The sequence below is a fragment of the Rhinolophus ferrumequinum genome, chromosome 17, assembly GCF_004115265.2.
Source record: "Rhinolophus ferrumequinum isolate MPI-CBG mRhiFer1 chromosome 17, mRhiFer1_v1.p, whole genome shotgun sequence".
Lineage (NCBI taxonomy): Eukaryota > Metazoa > Chordata > Mammalia > Chiroptera > Rhinolophidae > Rhinolophus > Rhinolophus ferrumequinum.
Window position 1 is genome coordinate 55,812,296 of NC_046300.1, and position 12,739 is coordinate 55,825,034.

The 12,739-nt window shown below is 41.1% G+C and overlaps 1 protein-coding gene and 1 pseudogene across 3 annotated transcripts in view; one reads left to right on the forward strand and one right to left on the reverse strand.

Annotated features, from left to right (window-relative positions):
* The window catches only part of PTPRG (protein tyrosine phosphatase receptor type G), a 685,327-nt gene that overhangs the window by 47,668 nt on the left and 624,920 nt on the right, over positions 1-12,739 (forward strand). The window lies entirely within an intron of this gene.
* Positions 1,714-12,739, reverse strand: part of LOC117037086 (U1 small nuclear ribonucleoprotein C-like) — a 28,853-nt pseudogene continuing 17,827 nt past the window's right edge.

Here is a 12,739-nt window from a genome sequence, read left to right on the forward strand (position 1 = left end):
TAGTCTCCCTGCTTTTAGATACATCTTCCCATTACGCATGAAAATATCCAGACTCTCAACAATGGATCTGCCTCTACTTCACACGTCTTCCACCATTCCCCATTCACTCGTGCCAGTCTTTGTGGCTAGGCTGGTCCAATAGTCCTGGCTCCGTCCTGCGTCAGTATCACATACAGTTTGTTGCATGAGGTTGCCTTAGTGGTGTGGCAGAGTAGAGTAGTTAAATACAGACCTTGGAGCCAGACCGTTAGGTTCAAATCATGGCTGTGGTACTAGCCAACCTCATGACCTGGGTCAGTTATTGAAATCTTTCTGTGTCTCAGTTTCTTCATCTTTAAGTTGGGTGTAATATAATTCTACTTGATAATACTTAAATAATCCTATGTAAGGTGGTTATAAGGAATAAAGAAGTTATAATATGGCAAGGACTTAGAACATTGCTTAGTACTCAGTAAACATTGTATAAACATTGTATAAAAGTTAGAAGGTGGTGCTGTTTTGTTTTAAAATCAGTATCATAATTATCTCTACTCTTTGGATTTTCGCATGGCAGCACCATCTCTTGAACAGCTCAGCTCAAGTGTCCTTTTGGAGTGACCTTCCCCATCCACCTTCTGAAAGGGCCTACATACCTCTTCCATAGCCATCCTGCACTGTACCAATTATAGGTTAAAAAAAATTTTTTTTTATACATTGTAACAACAAATAAAAGAATTCTTCCCCTACCCCCCACACCCGCCGACCCAAACCAGTTTGGATTTATTGCCATGCTGGTGCTCTATCATCTCTGGATACTTGTAGTGCATTTCCTACAAAAAAGGACATTCTCCTATAACATCATAATACACACATCAAAATCGGGAAATTAACTTTGATACAACTCTACTGTCTAATCCTCAGAGCCCATTCAAATTTGCCCTGATTATCCGAGTCCCAGGAAAAAAGGAACCATTTGGGATCATGTGCTGTCTGTTAGTCTTTTGTTTCTGTTGCTTAAACTTTCCTGGACATTTATGTTATGACCTTGATAATTTTGAAGATAACAAACCAATTATTTTTTAGATTGTCCATCAGTTTGAGTTTGTCTGAGGCTTCCTCATGGTTAGATTCAGGTTATGCATCAGGGCAGAAACACGCATCATGGAAGTGATGCTCTGTTCCTTTCATGGCATCTTATCAGGTGGCACGTGGTTTCCGTATGTCCCCTGCTGGTGATGTTATCTTTGATCACTTGACAAAGGCAGCATCTGCCAGGCTTCTCCACTTTAAAATGACTTTGCCCTCCCTCCCTATTGCAGTAAATATTTTGTGGATAGGTACTTGCAGACCATTCTCCTTAAACTTTCAACTTATTTATTTATTACATCAGTTTGGACTGATGGATTTCTATTTTATTTCATGGGTTATAATCTGTTACTACATTATTTTGAGGCTCAGATTTCCCCCATATGTAGATAGTGGGAGTTCCTTCCAGCTGGTTCCCATGTCCTTTTTTTTAAGCTAATAGGGTTGACAATTTTGTTTTCACATTTGACAGTACAAAGGAAAATTGCTTGTGTTTTGTCCCACTACTCCCCTCCAGAACTACTCTCTTTTTGATAGGAAGGAGGAGTCTCCTTGTCATGTTGTTAGAAAACACCCAGAATCACAACACCATGATGTGGTAAAGTAGAACGAATAATACAAAACTGGAAGAAAGAGGCTCCCCTCTCCTCAGCTGTCTGGTTGAGTGGGTACCAATATGGGATGGGTCGGAGGTCTCATCATTGGGAGGCCTGGCATCATTGGCATGTGGCCTCCCATAGGCGGCCTCATTCCAGGAGCAGGTCCCACAGGCATCGTCCCAGGAAAAAGAGCCATCGCTGGCATCATGGGAGGGCCCACCATAAGGTATGATGGCATTGTACCAGGGCAAGGAAGACCCGAGAGGTTGGGGGGAAGGTGGGATCATTGCCCTTGAAGGAGGAGGAGCAGAGAATCGAATAGGAGGTACCTTTCCTTATTGAAATGCTGCAGTAGTTTTGTCCATCAGGCTCTGAGCCTACTCTTCCATCCATGTCTGAAAATAGTTTTCACATTCTCTCTGTGTTTCCTACCACCACAGTGTGTCTTTTTCACAGATAGAGTCATGGTGAGGTGTATATCTCAGTAGTCACAAGAAAACTTGGCGTGTTGCTCTGCTGGCCATTGGCCACTCTGTTCCTCCGGTTTCTATGTCCTTTTGACATGTGACACCATTATTACAAGCACTTCCTTACTTTCTGGAAAAATAAGTTCTTGGTTCATCTTGTACTTTGCTGACCCGAGCACTGGATTCAGCCAAGGAGCTGAGGAGCCTTGGACCACTGATTCCTTTTAGACGAGAATGATTCTTAGGAACCAAGATCTGGGGATCTGGTGCGTTTATTGCTTGTGAGATGTTACAGCAACCAGAGTCTTTTAGTGGAAACATCAAGGGATGATTGTGTGTGTGTGTGTGTGTGTGTGTGTGTGTGTGTGTGTGTGTATGGATATGGATATACACATATTTATATCTACTTATTTTTTTATTTTTATGTATTAAAAATCATGAGTTCTCGACCTCTAATTTCAAACATTTCAACACCACATGGTTCAGTTTAGTTTTCTCCTTTCTGTATTTTTTAACTCCCTTCTCTGACAGTGAGTAATTTGGCTGCTTGACTACACTTACTTATTCAATCAGTCCCACACTCTGTTGGGCCACTATTCCATGTAGACGCCCCCTTCACGTCTCTGAGATGTCAACCCTATATGCCACGCCCTTCTCCCTGCTAGGTGCAGAAGCCCTCCTCATCATATTTTGGGGCCCCTTCTAGACAGATGGTGCCTTTGTGCAAAGAAAATGGTACGCCTTCCTCCTGTCAGAAAGCAGCCCCATGCCAAGGTACTCAGCTTGTCAGGAGTAGTGTATGGGCTGGGTTTCACTTGAGCTGTTTGATCTATGTGCTGTGCATTAAGAAACCAACTTTATGTGACAGCCCTGCTGACCCAACCCTGACCACACTGGATTGGTTGGATTGGTTGACGGTGGGCTCTCTCTCTTTTTTTAAAATAATTTTTTGTGTTTCAGTTACAGTTGACATACAATATTATATTAGTTTCAGATGTACTACATAGTGGTTAGACATTTATATAACTTACAAAGTGATCAGCATGATAAATCTAATAGTCCTCTGACACCATACATAAATATTACAGTATATTGACTGTATTCTCTATGCTATGCTTTACATCCCCATGACTATTTTGTAACTACCAATTTGTACTTTTTAATCCCTTCCGCCCTTCTACCTGCAACTTCACTCTCATCTGGCATCCATCAAAATGTTTTCTACATGAGTTTCTGTTTTGTTTGTTTGTTAATTTTGTACTTTAGATTCCACTTATAAGTGAAATCATGGAAATTCTCTTTCTCTGTCTGACTTTTTCACTGGGCATAATACTTTATCTAGGTCCATCGATGTTGTTGCAGATGGCAAGATTTCATTCTTTTTTATGGCTGAGTAATCTTCCATTTTATATATTTACCACTTATTTATGCATTCACCTATTATGGACATTTAGGTTGCTCCCATATCTTGGCTATTGTAAATAATGCTGTTGTGAACATATAGACGCATATGTCTTTTCAAATTAGTATTTTGGGTTTCTTCGGATAAATAACCAGAAGTGGAATTACTGGGTCCTTCTTTGTTTCTTGTATGGCCTTTGCTTTAAAGTCTGTTTTGTCTGGTATAAGTATTGCTACCCCACCTTTTTTGTTGTTGTTGTTTGTTTGTTTCTAATTTCATGAAATAAAATTCCATCCCTTTCAGTCTATGTGTTTTGATCTGACGTTAGTCTCTTGTAGGCAGCATATGTAAAGGTCTTGTTTTCTTATCCACTCAGCTACCTTGTCTTTTGATTGGAGTATTTAAACCATTTGTATTTAAAGTAATTGTTAATAGATCTGTAGTTATTGCCATTTTATTATTCATTTTTGATCTCTTTTTCTTTTCAAAGTCCCATAACATTTCTTGTAATACTGGTTTGGTGTTGATGAACTCCTTTAGCTTTTTATTGCCTGGGAAGCTCTTTATCTGCCCTTCGATTCTAAATGATAGCTTTGCTGGGTGGAGTAATCTTGGTTGTAGGTCCTTACTTTTCATCACCTTGAATATTTCGTGCCAATCCTTTCTGGCCTGCAAAGTTTCTGTTCAGAAATCAGCTGACAGTCTTATGGGGGCTCCCTTGTAGGTAACTGACGGCTTTTTCTCTTGCTGCTTTTAAGATTCTCTCTGTCTTTGACCTTTGGTATTATTTTAATTATATTGTGCCATGGTGTGGCCCTGTTTGGGTTCATCTTGTTTGGTACTCTGTGCTTCCTGGGCTTCTACATCTATTTCCATTGCCTGGTTAGAGAAATTTTCTGTCATTATTTCTTCAAGTAGGTTCTCAATTCCTTGCTCTCTCTCTTATTCTTCTGGTATCCCTATGATGCGAATGTTGGTATGCTTGATGTTCCAGAAGCCCCTTAAACTATCCTCATTTTTGTGGATTTTTTCTTTTTGCTCTTCTGATTGGGAATTTTCTGCTACCTTATTTTCTAAATTGCTAATTTGAACCTCTACTTCATTTAATCTGTTGATTCCTTCAAGTGTATTCTTCATTTCAGTTACTGTATTCTTTATTTCTGACAGGTTCTTTCATGTTTTCTGTGTCCATTTTTATGTTTCCTATCTCTCTGTTAAAGTTCTCCCTGAGATCATTGAGCATCTTATAACTAGTGTTTTGAACTCTGCATCTGATAGATCGCGTGTCTCCATTTTGGTTAGGTTTGTTTTTTCCTGGAGCTGTGTTCTGATCTTTCATTTGGGACATGTTTCTTTGTGTCCCCATTTTGGCTGCTTCCCTGTGTTTGTTTCTATGTATTAGGTAGGGCTGCTATGTATCCTGGTCTTAGTACAGTGGCCTTATGTAGTAGTATCCTGTGGGGCCCAGTGGCACAGTCTCCCTGGTCACCTGAAGTGGTTGCTCCAGGTGTGTCCCTTGTGTGGATTGGTGTGCCCTCCTGTTATAGTTGAGCCTTGATTGCTGTTTGCACATTAATGGGAGGGATTGGCCCTTAGGTTGACTGGTTTTGAGGACTGGTGTTACTACATGGTGGAGATGTTGTGTAGGGGCTGACCCTATGGAATAGAATTCACTTTAGCAGGGCTCTGATGCCTGCCCTGTCTGCCTTTTGGGCGTGTCTTTTGTGGAGGTGGTTGGGTGATGTTCTGGTGTGGTCTGAAGCTGGACACTGGGTGTGTTTGTTCTGAGGCCACTTGTGGGAGGTGGAGGGGGACGCTGTGGTGTGGGCCAAGGTCAGCTGCTGCTTGTGCCCTGCCCAGACCATTTGGTATGAGCTACAAAGCGAGATTTAGATAGTGCGATTTGTGCTGGGCTTGGAGTTGTCTGGGATAGGCTAAGCTGGGAATTGAGGCCAACTGTTGCTAGTGTCAGGCTTGGGGCTGCTTAGCAAGAGGTACGTGCACAGTGAGGCCAGATGTTGCTTGTTTGGGGTTGTAAACCTTTGAGACATTTTAGGAAAGTCTGCAGCATGAGCAAGAAAGGCTGTTTGTATGGATAAGCGATTGGAAGTTGCATGGGTAGGTTGGCAAATTGGGTGGGGTGGGGTCTCGGAATCACGAGGGCAGGGTGAATGGTGTTAGCTGGGTGGATGGTGATATGGTGAGTGGAGGGCTCAGCAAAGGAACAGTGGCTTCTGCCAGCACTTCTGTCTGGGAGAAAGCTGCTGCTCCATCCCTTGCTCTTAAGCCAGACATTTCCATTCCTCTCTATATGACCCTGGCGCCTTTTGAGCTGCTGGAACTCAGAGCGAGTGAGTCTATCAGCAGTTAAGTCCAATTAAGTCCCTTTAAGAGGAACACTTGGGCCTTTAGCAGCCCTATGTCTCACTCAGTCACAATCTTTGTTGGTTTTCACAGCCAGAAGTTTTGGGTACTTCTCCCCCCGGCACTGGAACCCTGGGCTCGGGAACCTGGTGTTGGGCTGGGAACCTTTTCTCCTCTGGGATCTGTCCACAGCTGAGACATATCTCCAGCAACATGTCAGTGTGGGATTAGCCTGTTACACGTCTCCACCCCTCTTTCTAGTCTGGAGGTGGCTTCTTAGTGATAGGACTTCTGTTCAGCTAGACTTCCAGTGATTCTCAATGATGGTTATTCTGTAGTTTAGTTGTAATTTTGAAGTGGTCGAGGTGAGCACAGCGTTTACCTACTCTGCCATCTTTCTGGGAAGCTGTTGGTGGGCTCTTAATTCGCCTAACCCACCATGGGACTGAAGAGTTGTTGCTGCTTTTGCAGGTATACTTCTTTGTTGAAGGAAGGAGAATTGAAGTTAAACTACCAAATTAGCAAGTCACATGGCCAAGCTCCAAGGCAAGAAGAGACAGAGGAGCACACTGGGAGGAATTGCAAGTTGATTGGCAAAGGACCTGGGTACAGAGCCAATGATCCAGTCTACTTTGGAAAGGTCAAAGTTTTTGCCCAAGACTAACCCGTTGATAAGTGGCAGAGCTAGGAATCCCATGAAGTCTGTCCAATTAGGGCAACGGCATTTAACCAGTTTTCTATTTCTTTGTATAAAATAGGGACTTGAGCTGCATGTGGATTTATCAGGGTTTACATGCAATTCAAAAGGGTGTTCCTCTCTTCCTGCTTTTTCCTGCTGCCTTGTGCGTAAGTTGACTTTCAAGAAGATAGTGTTGATCAGATAAAGAACTTATTCTAAGAACCAGATGGCCTTCATTTCTTTCTTCATGATTAGCTTAAATAAAGCTAATTGTCCAACTGAGAGAGACTTAATTTTACAGGCTTCCAAGGGAAGCACGCTTATTGTTCACAGCTTCCACCCCCCTCTTGCTTTCCTTGCTAGAAGCTCTGCTCCAGCAGCAAAACCTGAATTTAACATGAATTTTGCAATAAGTTGGATTTTTACAAGGAGTCACCACATAATGGGTAGATAGGAGAACACTTCTCTTTAACCTTGTAGGTTAAAGGTGTGATTGTATTGTTTTTAGGTTCTCCATTCTATGTCTTCTTTGTATTTGTCTTGTTTTAAATGACTTTGACCAACAGCGGGAGTTTGTGCAGTTGTTTTCAGATAATGTCTGCATTAATGTTCCATCGGCAAAGGGCTGATTGTACTGGAGACCATATTCGGGAATTGTAATGTAAAAATTACACTGAATTATAAACAGGCAGGGACACATTATGATAACTAATTATTAAGCTTACAAAGAGGCCAAGTGGTACTTGGTAAATCTTATTATTTAGCGTGGTGGAAAAACTACTTTGCGTCAATGGAAATACTGCACTGAAGCATTGTGCGTCTTATGCAGAGTGAAGATAATAGTGGCTGGAATACAGGATCAGCCATGTGCTATGTGAAAGGTGGCAGGCTGAAAAAATCCATTTGTACTTTTGGCGTATTGTTTTAACATAATTCACATGCCTTCCTAATTTAAAATGTGAAAGGTAAACAAAGTTTAAACTGCAGTTATATCTATTGAGAACTGGTAAAGTCTCCCAAGCCTAGACTCCAGTGTTAGGGAGGGTGTGTGTGTGTGTGTGTGTGTGTGTTTGTGTGTGTCCTGCTCACATTTGAATTGTGCATTCACATTGCATTCTTTTGCAAGGATGTGCTATTTTTAATTAAGACTAAAACATAGTGGGGTATTCTAAATTAGGCCTGATTATAATTGCAGATGGCAATTGAGCTTTTGGAAGCTGGTTTCTTTAACTGTTAAATAAAAATTGTGTTTTTTAGCATTGGTTTTTCAGAAGCTCAGTGGTGGTTGTTTAGGGGGGAAAAACCCTTTCACCTCTTTATTTCTATTGAACTAAATATCATAGCATATCCATTTTCTATTAAGGGTGTTTGAAGAAATTTTTCTTAAGGTTTTCTTGACGATTGATTAAATGGAAAATATTAGCCCATGAAACTAAAGGTCCTGTAGGATTTCTGTTGATGAATATGGAAAACCTACGACAGATATTTCCCAGGTGGTCTCCTGATTGTTACTGAGCCAAAGCAATAATAAAGTGGCAGTTTTTTTGTTTTTTTAATTTTACAAAGGACCTTTGATCAGTAGCCTTCTACTGTTGGTAGGCAAACTTGACTTTGTTCAATGTCCCATAAAGGTTTATGGGCATGCTTGACTATTGCCTGGGTGTGCAGTGGATGTATGCATGTTGTTCCCAGCTTATACAAACCACATACATAAAACTTTTGCCTGCTGGAGGGTATGTAGACCCACTAGACTAGTGGCTCGCAACCAGGGGTTCACAATCCCCCCTCCTTTACCCCCGTGGATAATTGGCCATGTCTGGAAACACTTGATTTTCAGTATTGGGAGGTGCTACTACTGTCATTTCATAGGTAGACGGCAGGGATGCTGCTAAAGCTTCATACAGTGCACAGGACAGTCCCCCACAGGAAAGAGCAGGTCTAAAGTGTCAAAAGGGAGGCTGTTGAGAAATCCAGCACTAAACATTGACCTCGTAGTGCCCCTCCTTTGTCTCCCAATGTAAAAACGGGCACGGGTTCACCATGGACCTAGTGCATTTTATTCTCTCATTACAGTAACAATGGCCGGTAGATTAAATTAAACTGGGAAGAATTCAGCAAGTTAGTGGAAGGTGAGTGATGGATCAGCAGTATATTACGTAGGTAAGTGATATCTTTGACAGAGCCAGAAGTTTGCAACAGGCTGGGTAGTGGATTTGCATATGGGCTTTGGGGGAAATTGAATTGCTTTATCCCCCCGGAAGTCTATCTTTGTTAGTTAGAGTAGATGTCCTTAAATGTTAGCTCTAGTCAGTGATGGATTCATAAAAAGTTGGTGATGAAAACATCTTAATAAACAAAATCATGCAGTTGTGTTTTACTCCTTCACATTGAATGCTACCTAATGCAGATTGACTGTGTACAGCCATCGCTGCTGAATTTTGTTGCATTTTGTGTATATAGATCAGAAAATTAGGAGACCAGGGAACTAGTACTGAGTTGAGTAACAAAAGGACTTTCTTGAATGGCGCCACTGTTGAGTTCTTTTTTTTCTGCCTTTTGTGACTGGAGGAATAAGGGAGGAGGATGTCCTGGGGTTTATAAACAGCTGATAACAACAGGCTTCATTTACATTTTGTAGCTTGTATAGCTCCTGCCGCCCCCTTCAAACACGTGTGTAGGGAATTGAAATTGCGGTTTGCCTATTATGTATTGGCAGCAATCTTTCAAAAAAAATTTTATGTTTCAAAATCAGGCAGCCAACAGCAGTAGCCAGTGATATATGGTGCTATTGATGTGAATTGAATTTGCAGAGGGAAAATGGGATTTGGTGGCAGTATGAACTCGTAATGAGGTGGCCCCACAGATTTGTAATGGTCAACCATTGTTTGTGCCCAGAATCAGCTAGGAATCAAATACCTTTCAAAGAGAGACTGAAATGAAACTTGAGTTTTTAAAAAATTTTTTTCTCTAGCTGATGGAGTGGTTCCCAAGTGATGTCATTTAGTTTGGCTACTGAAGGTACTGGAAGTTTACAGTCTACTCTTTTAATAAGTGTGTGGATCAGTGGTCTTCATTGATCTGAATTCATTGTCTTACCAGTAAAAAAAAAAATTGACCCGTGCCCCCAATATATGTATATTTATTATTATTGTATATGTGGTCTTATACTAAAATATTATGTAAATTATAAAACATAAAACTGTAAAGCATGAAGTAACCACTATTATGATAGAAGGTAAGATACTCTTCTCCCTGAAGCACACCTGGGTGCTCAGTGCTGGAAATGTCAGGTGCTAGTATTGCCTTAGGTGACACTGTCAGGTAATGGGCATTGTCAGGTCATGGAGAATATTGGGTATCTTTCCTTCCATATTACAGGCATCTCATTAAAATTAAAATAAGTGTTTTAATCTTGAACCTTTCCTATGTGTTGTGTCAGTTGAAGATGGGATCGGATTAATACTAAACATTCAGAAGTGGTTCTCTGTCCAAGAGGTAAAGTGTAGGATAGAAATAGAGTAAGTCAGCGAAAGCTGACATCTCATGTTTTATCTGGATGCTGTGCCGTGGAAGTTTACTTCCTGGTTTACCTCAGTAATTTTCCTCCTTTGTGTCCTTCCCTCCCTCCTTTCTTTCCGTTTTTTTTGTGCGTGGGAGGCATGTGCCATGGGAAACTGGGACACAGTGTTTTCCATATATGTTTCTTCTCTGAGGTCTTTTTGTCTGAATGGGGTTTGAAGTTAGAATAATTATAGTACTTGAATGATGAATGAAGGAATCAATAGATTTATCCCTTATTCTACACTATACTGATTCTGTGATCTTGGTGGGCAAGCTGGTAAATTTCTCTGGTTCTCTGTTTTCTTATCCGTGAAATGGATATCATTGCTGACCCATGTAGTTCTCTGCAGGGTTAAGTGGGGTGCATGTGAAGGAACCAGCTCAAGGCCTGGCATCAGGTAAATGCCCATTTAATTATGATGTAATTATTCCCTCAGCAGTCGTTGTCTTTCTTGGAATTCTTGAAAGTATTTCTCAAAAGCCTTCACTCACTCGGGCCAACAGGGATTTCTCCAACCTCAGAGCTCTTAGAAATCAAAATGGCAAGTGGTGCACAGTATTTGCTGGGCACAGTTCTATCATTATTTGCTTTCCCCCAGTCAATTTGGTTTCTGGAGGGTGGAAACCAAGTCTTTGTTGTGTGCTTGGTTGCCTTATCTTGCCTGTCTCCTTAGCACCATGCTGAGTGTGTGTGTGTAATCAAAGAACTACTTCTTAGTTGTTAGGTTAAAAGACATTTTTCTGTCTTCACATGAGAAGACTTCAGCTTTTGGTTGAACCAGAAGACTCACTTTGGAATTAGAGAAGGTGAATGAGGAAGGGGGAGCTGGAAGGATTTCAGAAAGGAAGGAGATTTTGCTAATTGTAATTAGTGCTGAACAGAAGTTGGTACACTTCTGTAGTTTTCTTTCCATTGTCAATCACGTTGGATGATAATTTTTTTTTTTTTGCTATTATTAAGTGACAGATTGCAGCACATATTTTAAGAACTGCCACCCATTTTGATTTGAAAGATTATGTTGTCAGAATTGTAGATATTGCAGGTAAAGATCTAATTTTACTAAATAACAGGGACTTACGAATCTTGTAAATTACTTTCCTTTTGCAACTGCAAGTGTTTGTCTCTGATTTATTATGCAAATAATTGTAAATCCTATAACTTAGCAAAGTGCAACTTTTCCTGTGTTTTAGAATCTGTTTTCTGGTTTTGCTCATTCTGTAACAGGCTTACCTTAATAGGCAAGTATAAATTGTGTGACTAACTGAGCATAGATGAAGGACAATGCATTGTGGTTATTTCCAGTTAGCAAATTGCCTCTTAATGAATCAGATTAAGTGCCTCAGTCATTTCTTTTTTTGCACGTTGTCTTTACGAAGGCACATTTGCATCCTAAGTACAATAAAGAGAGATTATTATTTTGCTACTTTTACTAAAAGTAATAATGTCCTTTTTTTCCTGTTCTGTAATTTCAGGCATCACCCCAAGACTGAAGGAGAGACTAATTTTGCACTGTGTCGTAACAGGGACATATCTCACATGCGTATCAAACTGATGCAAGAGGATTTCCTTGTTAGCGATGGGATGGAATTTGACTTAAATCAAAACGTGGCTTTGGAAGGGTACTATATATTTATTCTTAGGGAGACGGAAAACTAGGATAAGCAGGTTGGATAGAGTAGGAATTTGGACAGTGGGAGGTCATGGCCAAGTGGTGTTGGAATGAGTTGGCCCCTGCCGTGTCTTGTTCTTAGGAATGACACCACTCAAGAACCAGATCCGTCTCTGGCAGAGATTCTGGTTGACTTGGCTGGGGAGAAACGGACATCTGCATGGATAAAGCAGGGGAAAATTGGTGGTTTGCAACCTGGAGAAGTGGGGGGAAGGGACCAACCATGAGGTAACTGCAGCCAGAGGTATCTTTCTCTTAAGGTTATCTGCCACCTGGCTTCAGTGGATTACCAAATGCTGAAGCAGGAAGAGGCTCTGAGTTCTTCAAGAAAGCCCTGGGGAGTGAGTGACTTGTCGAGGGGTGCTACAACGGTGGGTGTTTAGGCTAGTTTTCCTTACCTTTGCATCTGGCTAGAGAATTTGGTTTCTGAATGATGCTATCTAACATTGGGAAAGAAAATCTCTTTCAATTAGCTGAGACTGTATTGACAATGAAGTAGAGCGGATGCCTATAAATATAGGCTTTCTATAATTGGGAGGGAGCATTTAAAGGAGATGTGAAGAAAACTTCAGTTGCTGTTTGTAGAAGCCAAGTAAAGGACTATCTGTCCAAGCTGCTTATCCTGTTTATCCGTGAAAGGCTTCACCTGTTTGAGAATTACAAATATCACGTGAACAGACACCTGGGGGAGAGTAGCAGGAAGGATAAGGTGATTCCTAAATTTTATTGCCAAGCACCAATGCAGCCTCATTTATTGAAAAAGTGCTGCTGTTTGTGGTGTATCAGAGGCCCTGCAGGCCTTACTGCATCTGTGGATGCTTAGAGGTTCTCAGTTTACTTTCAAACCAAAAGGAGAGGCTATGGTACTCAGGAATAGCTCCTGGTAGGTTCAACCCTCTCCTACTTTTTTTCGGTTAGGACCACAGCCCTTC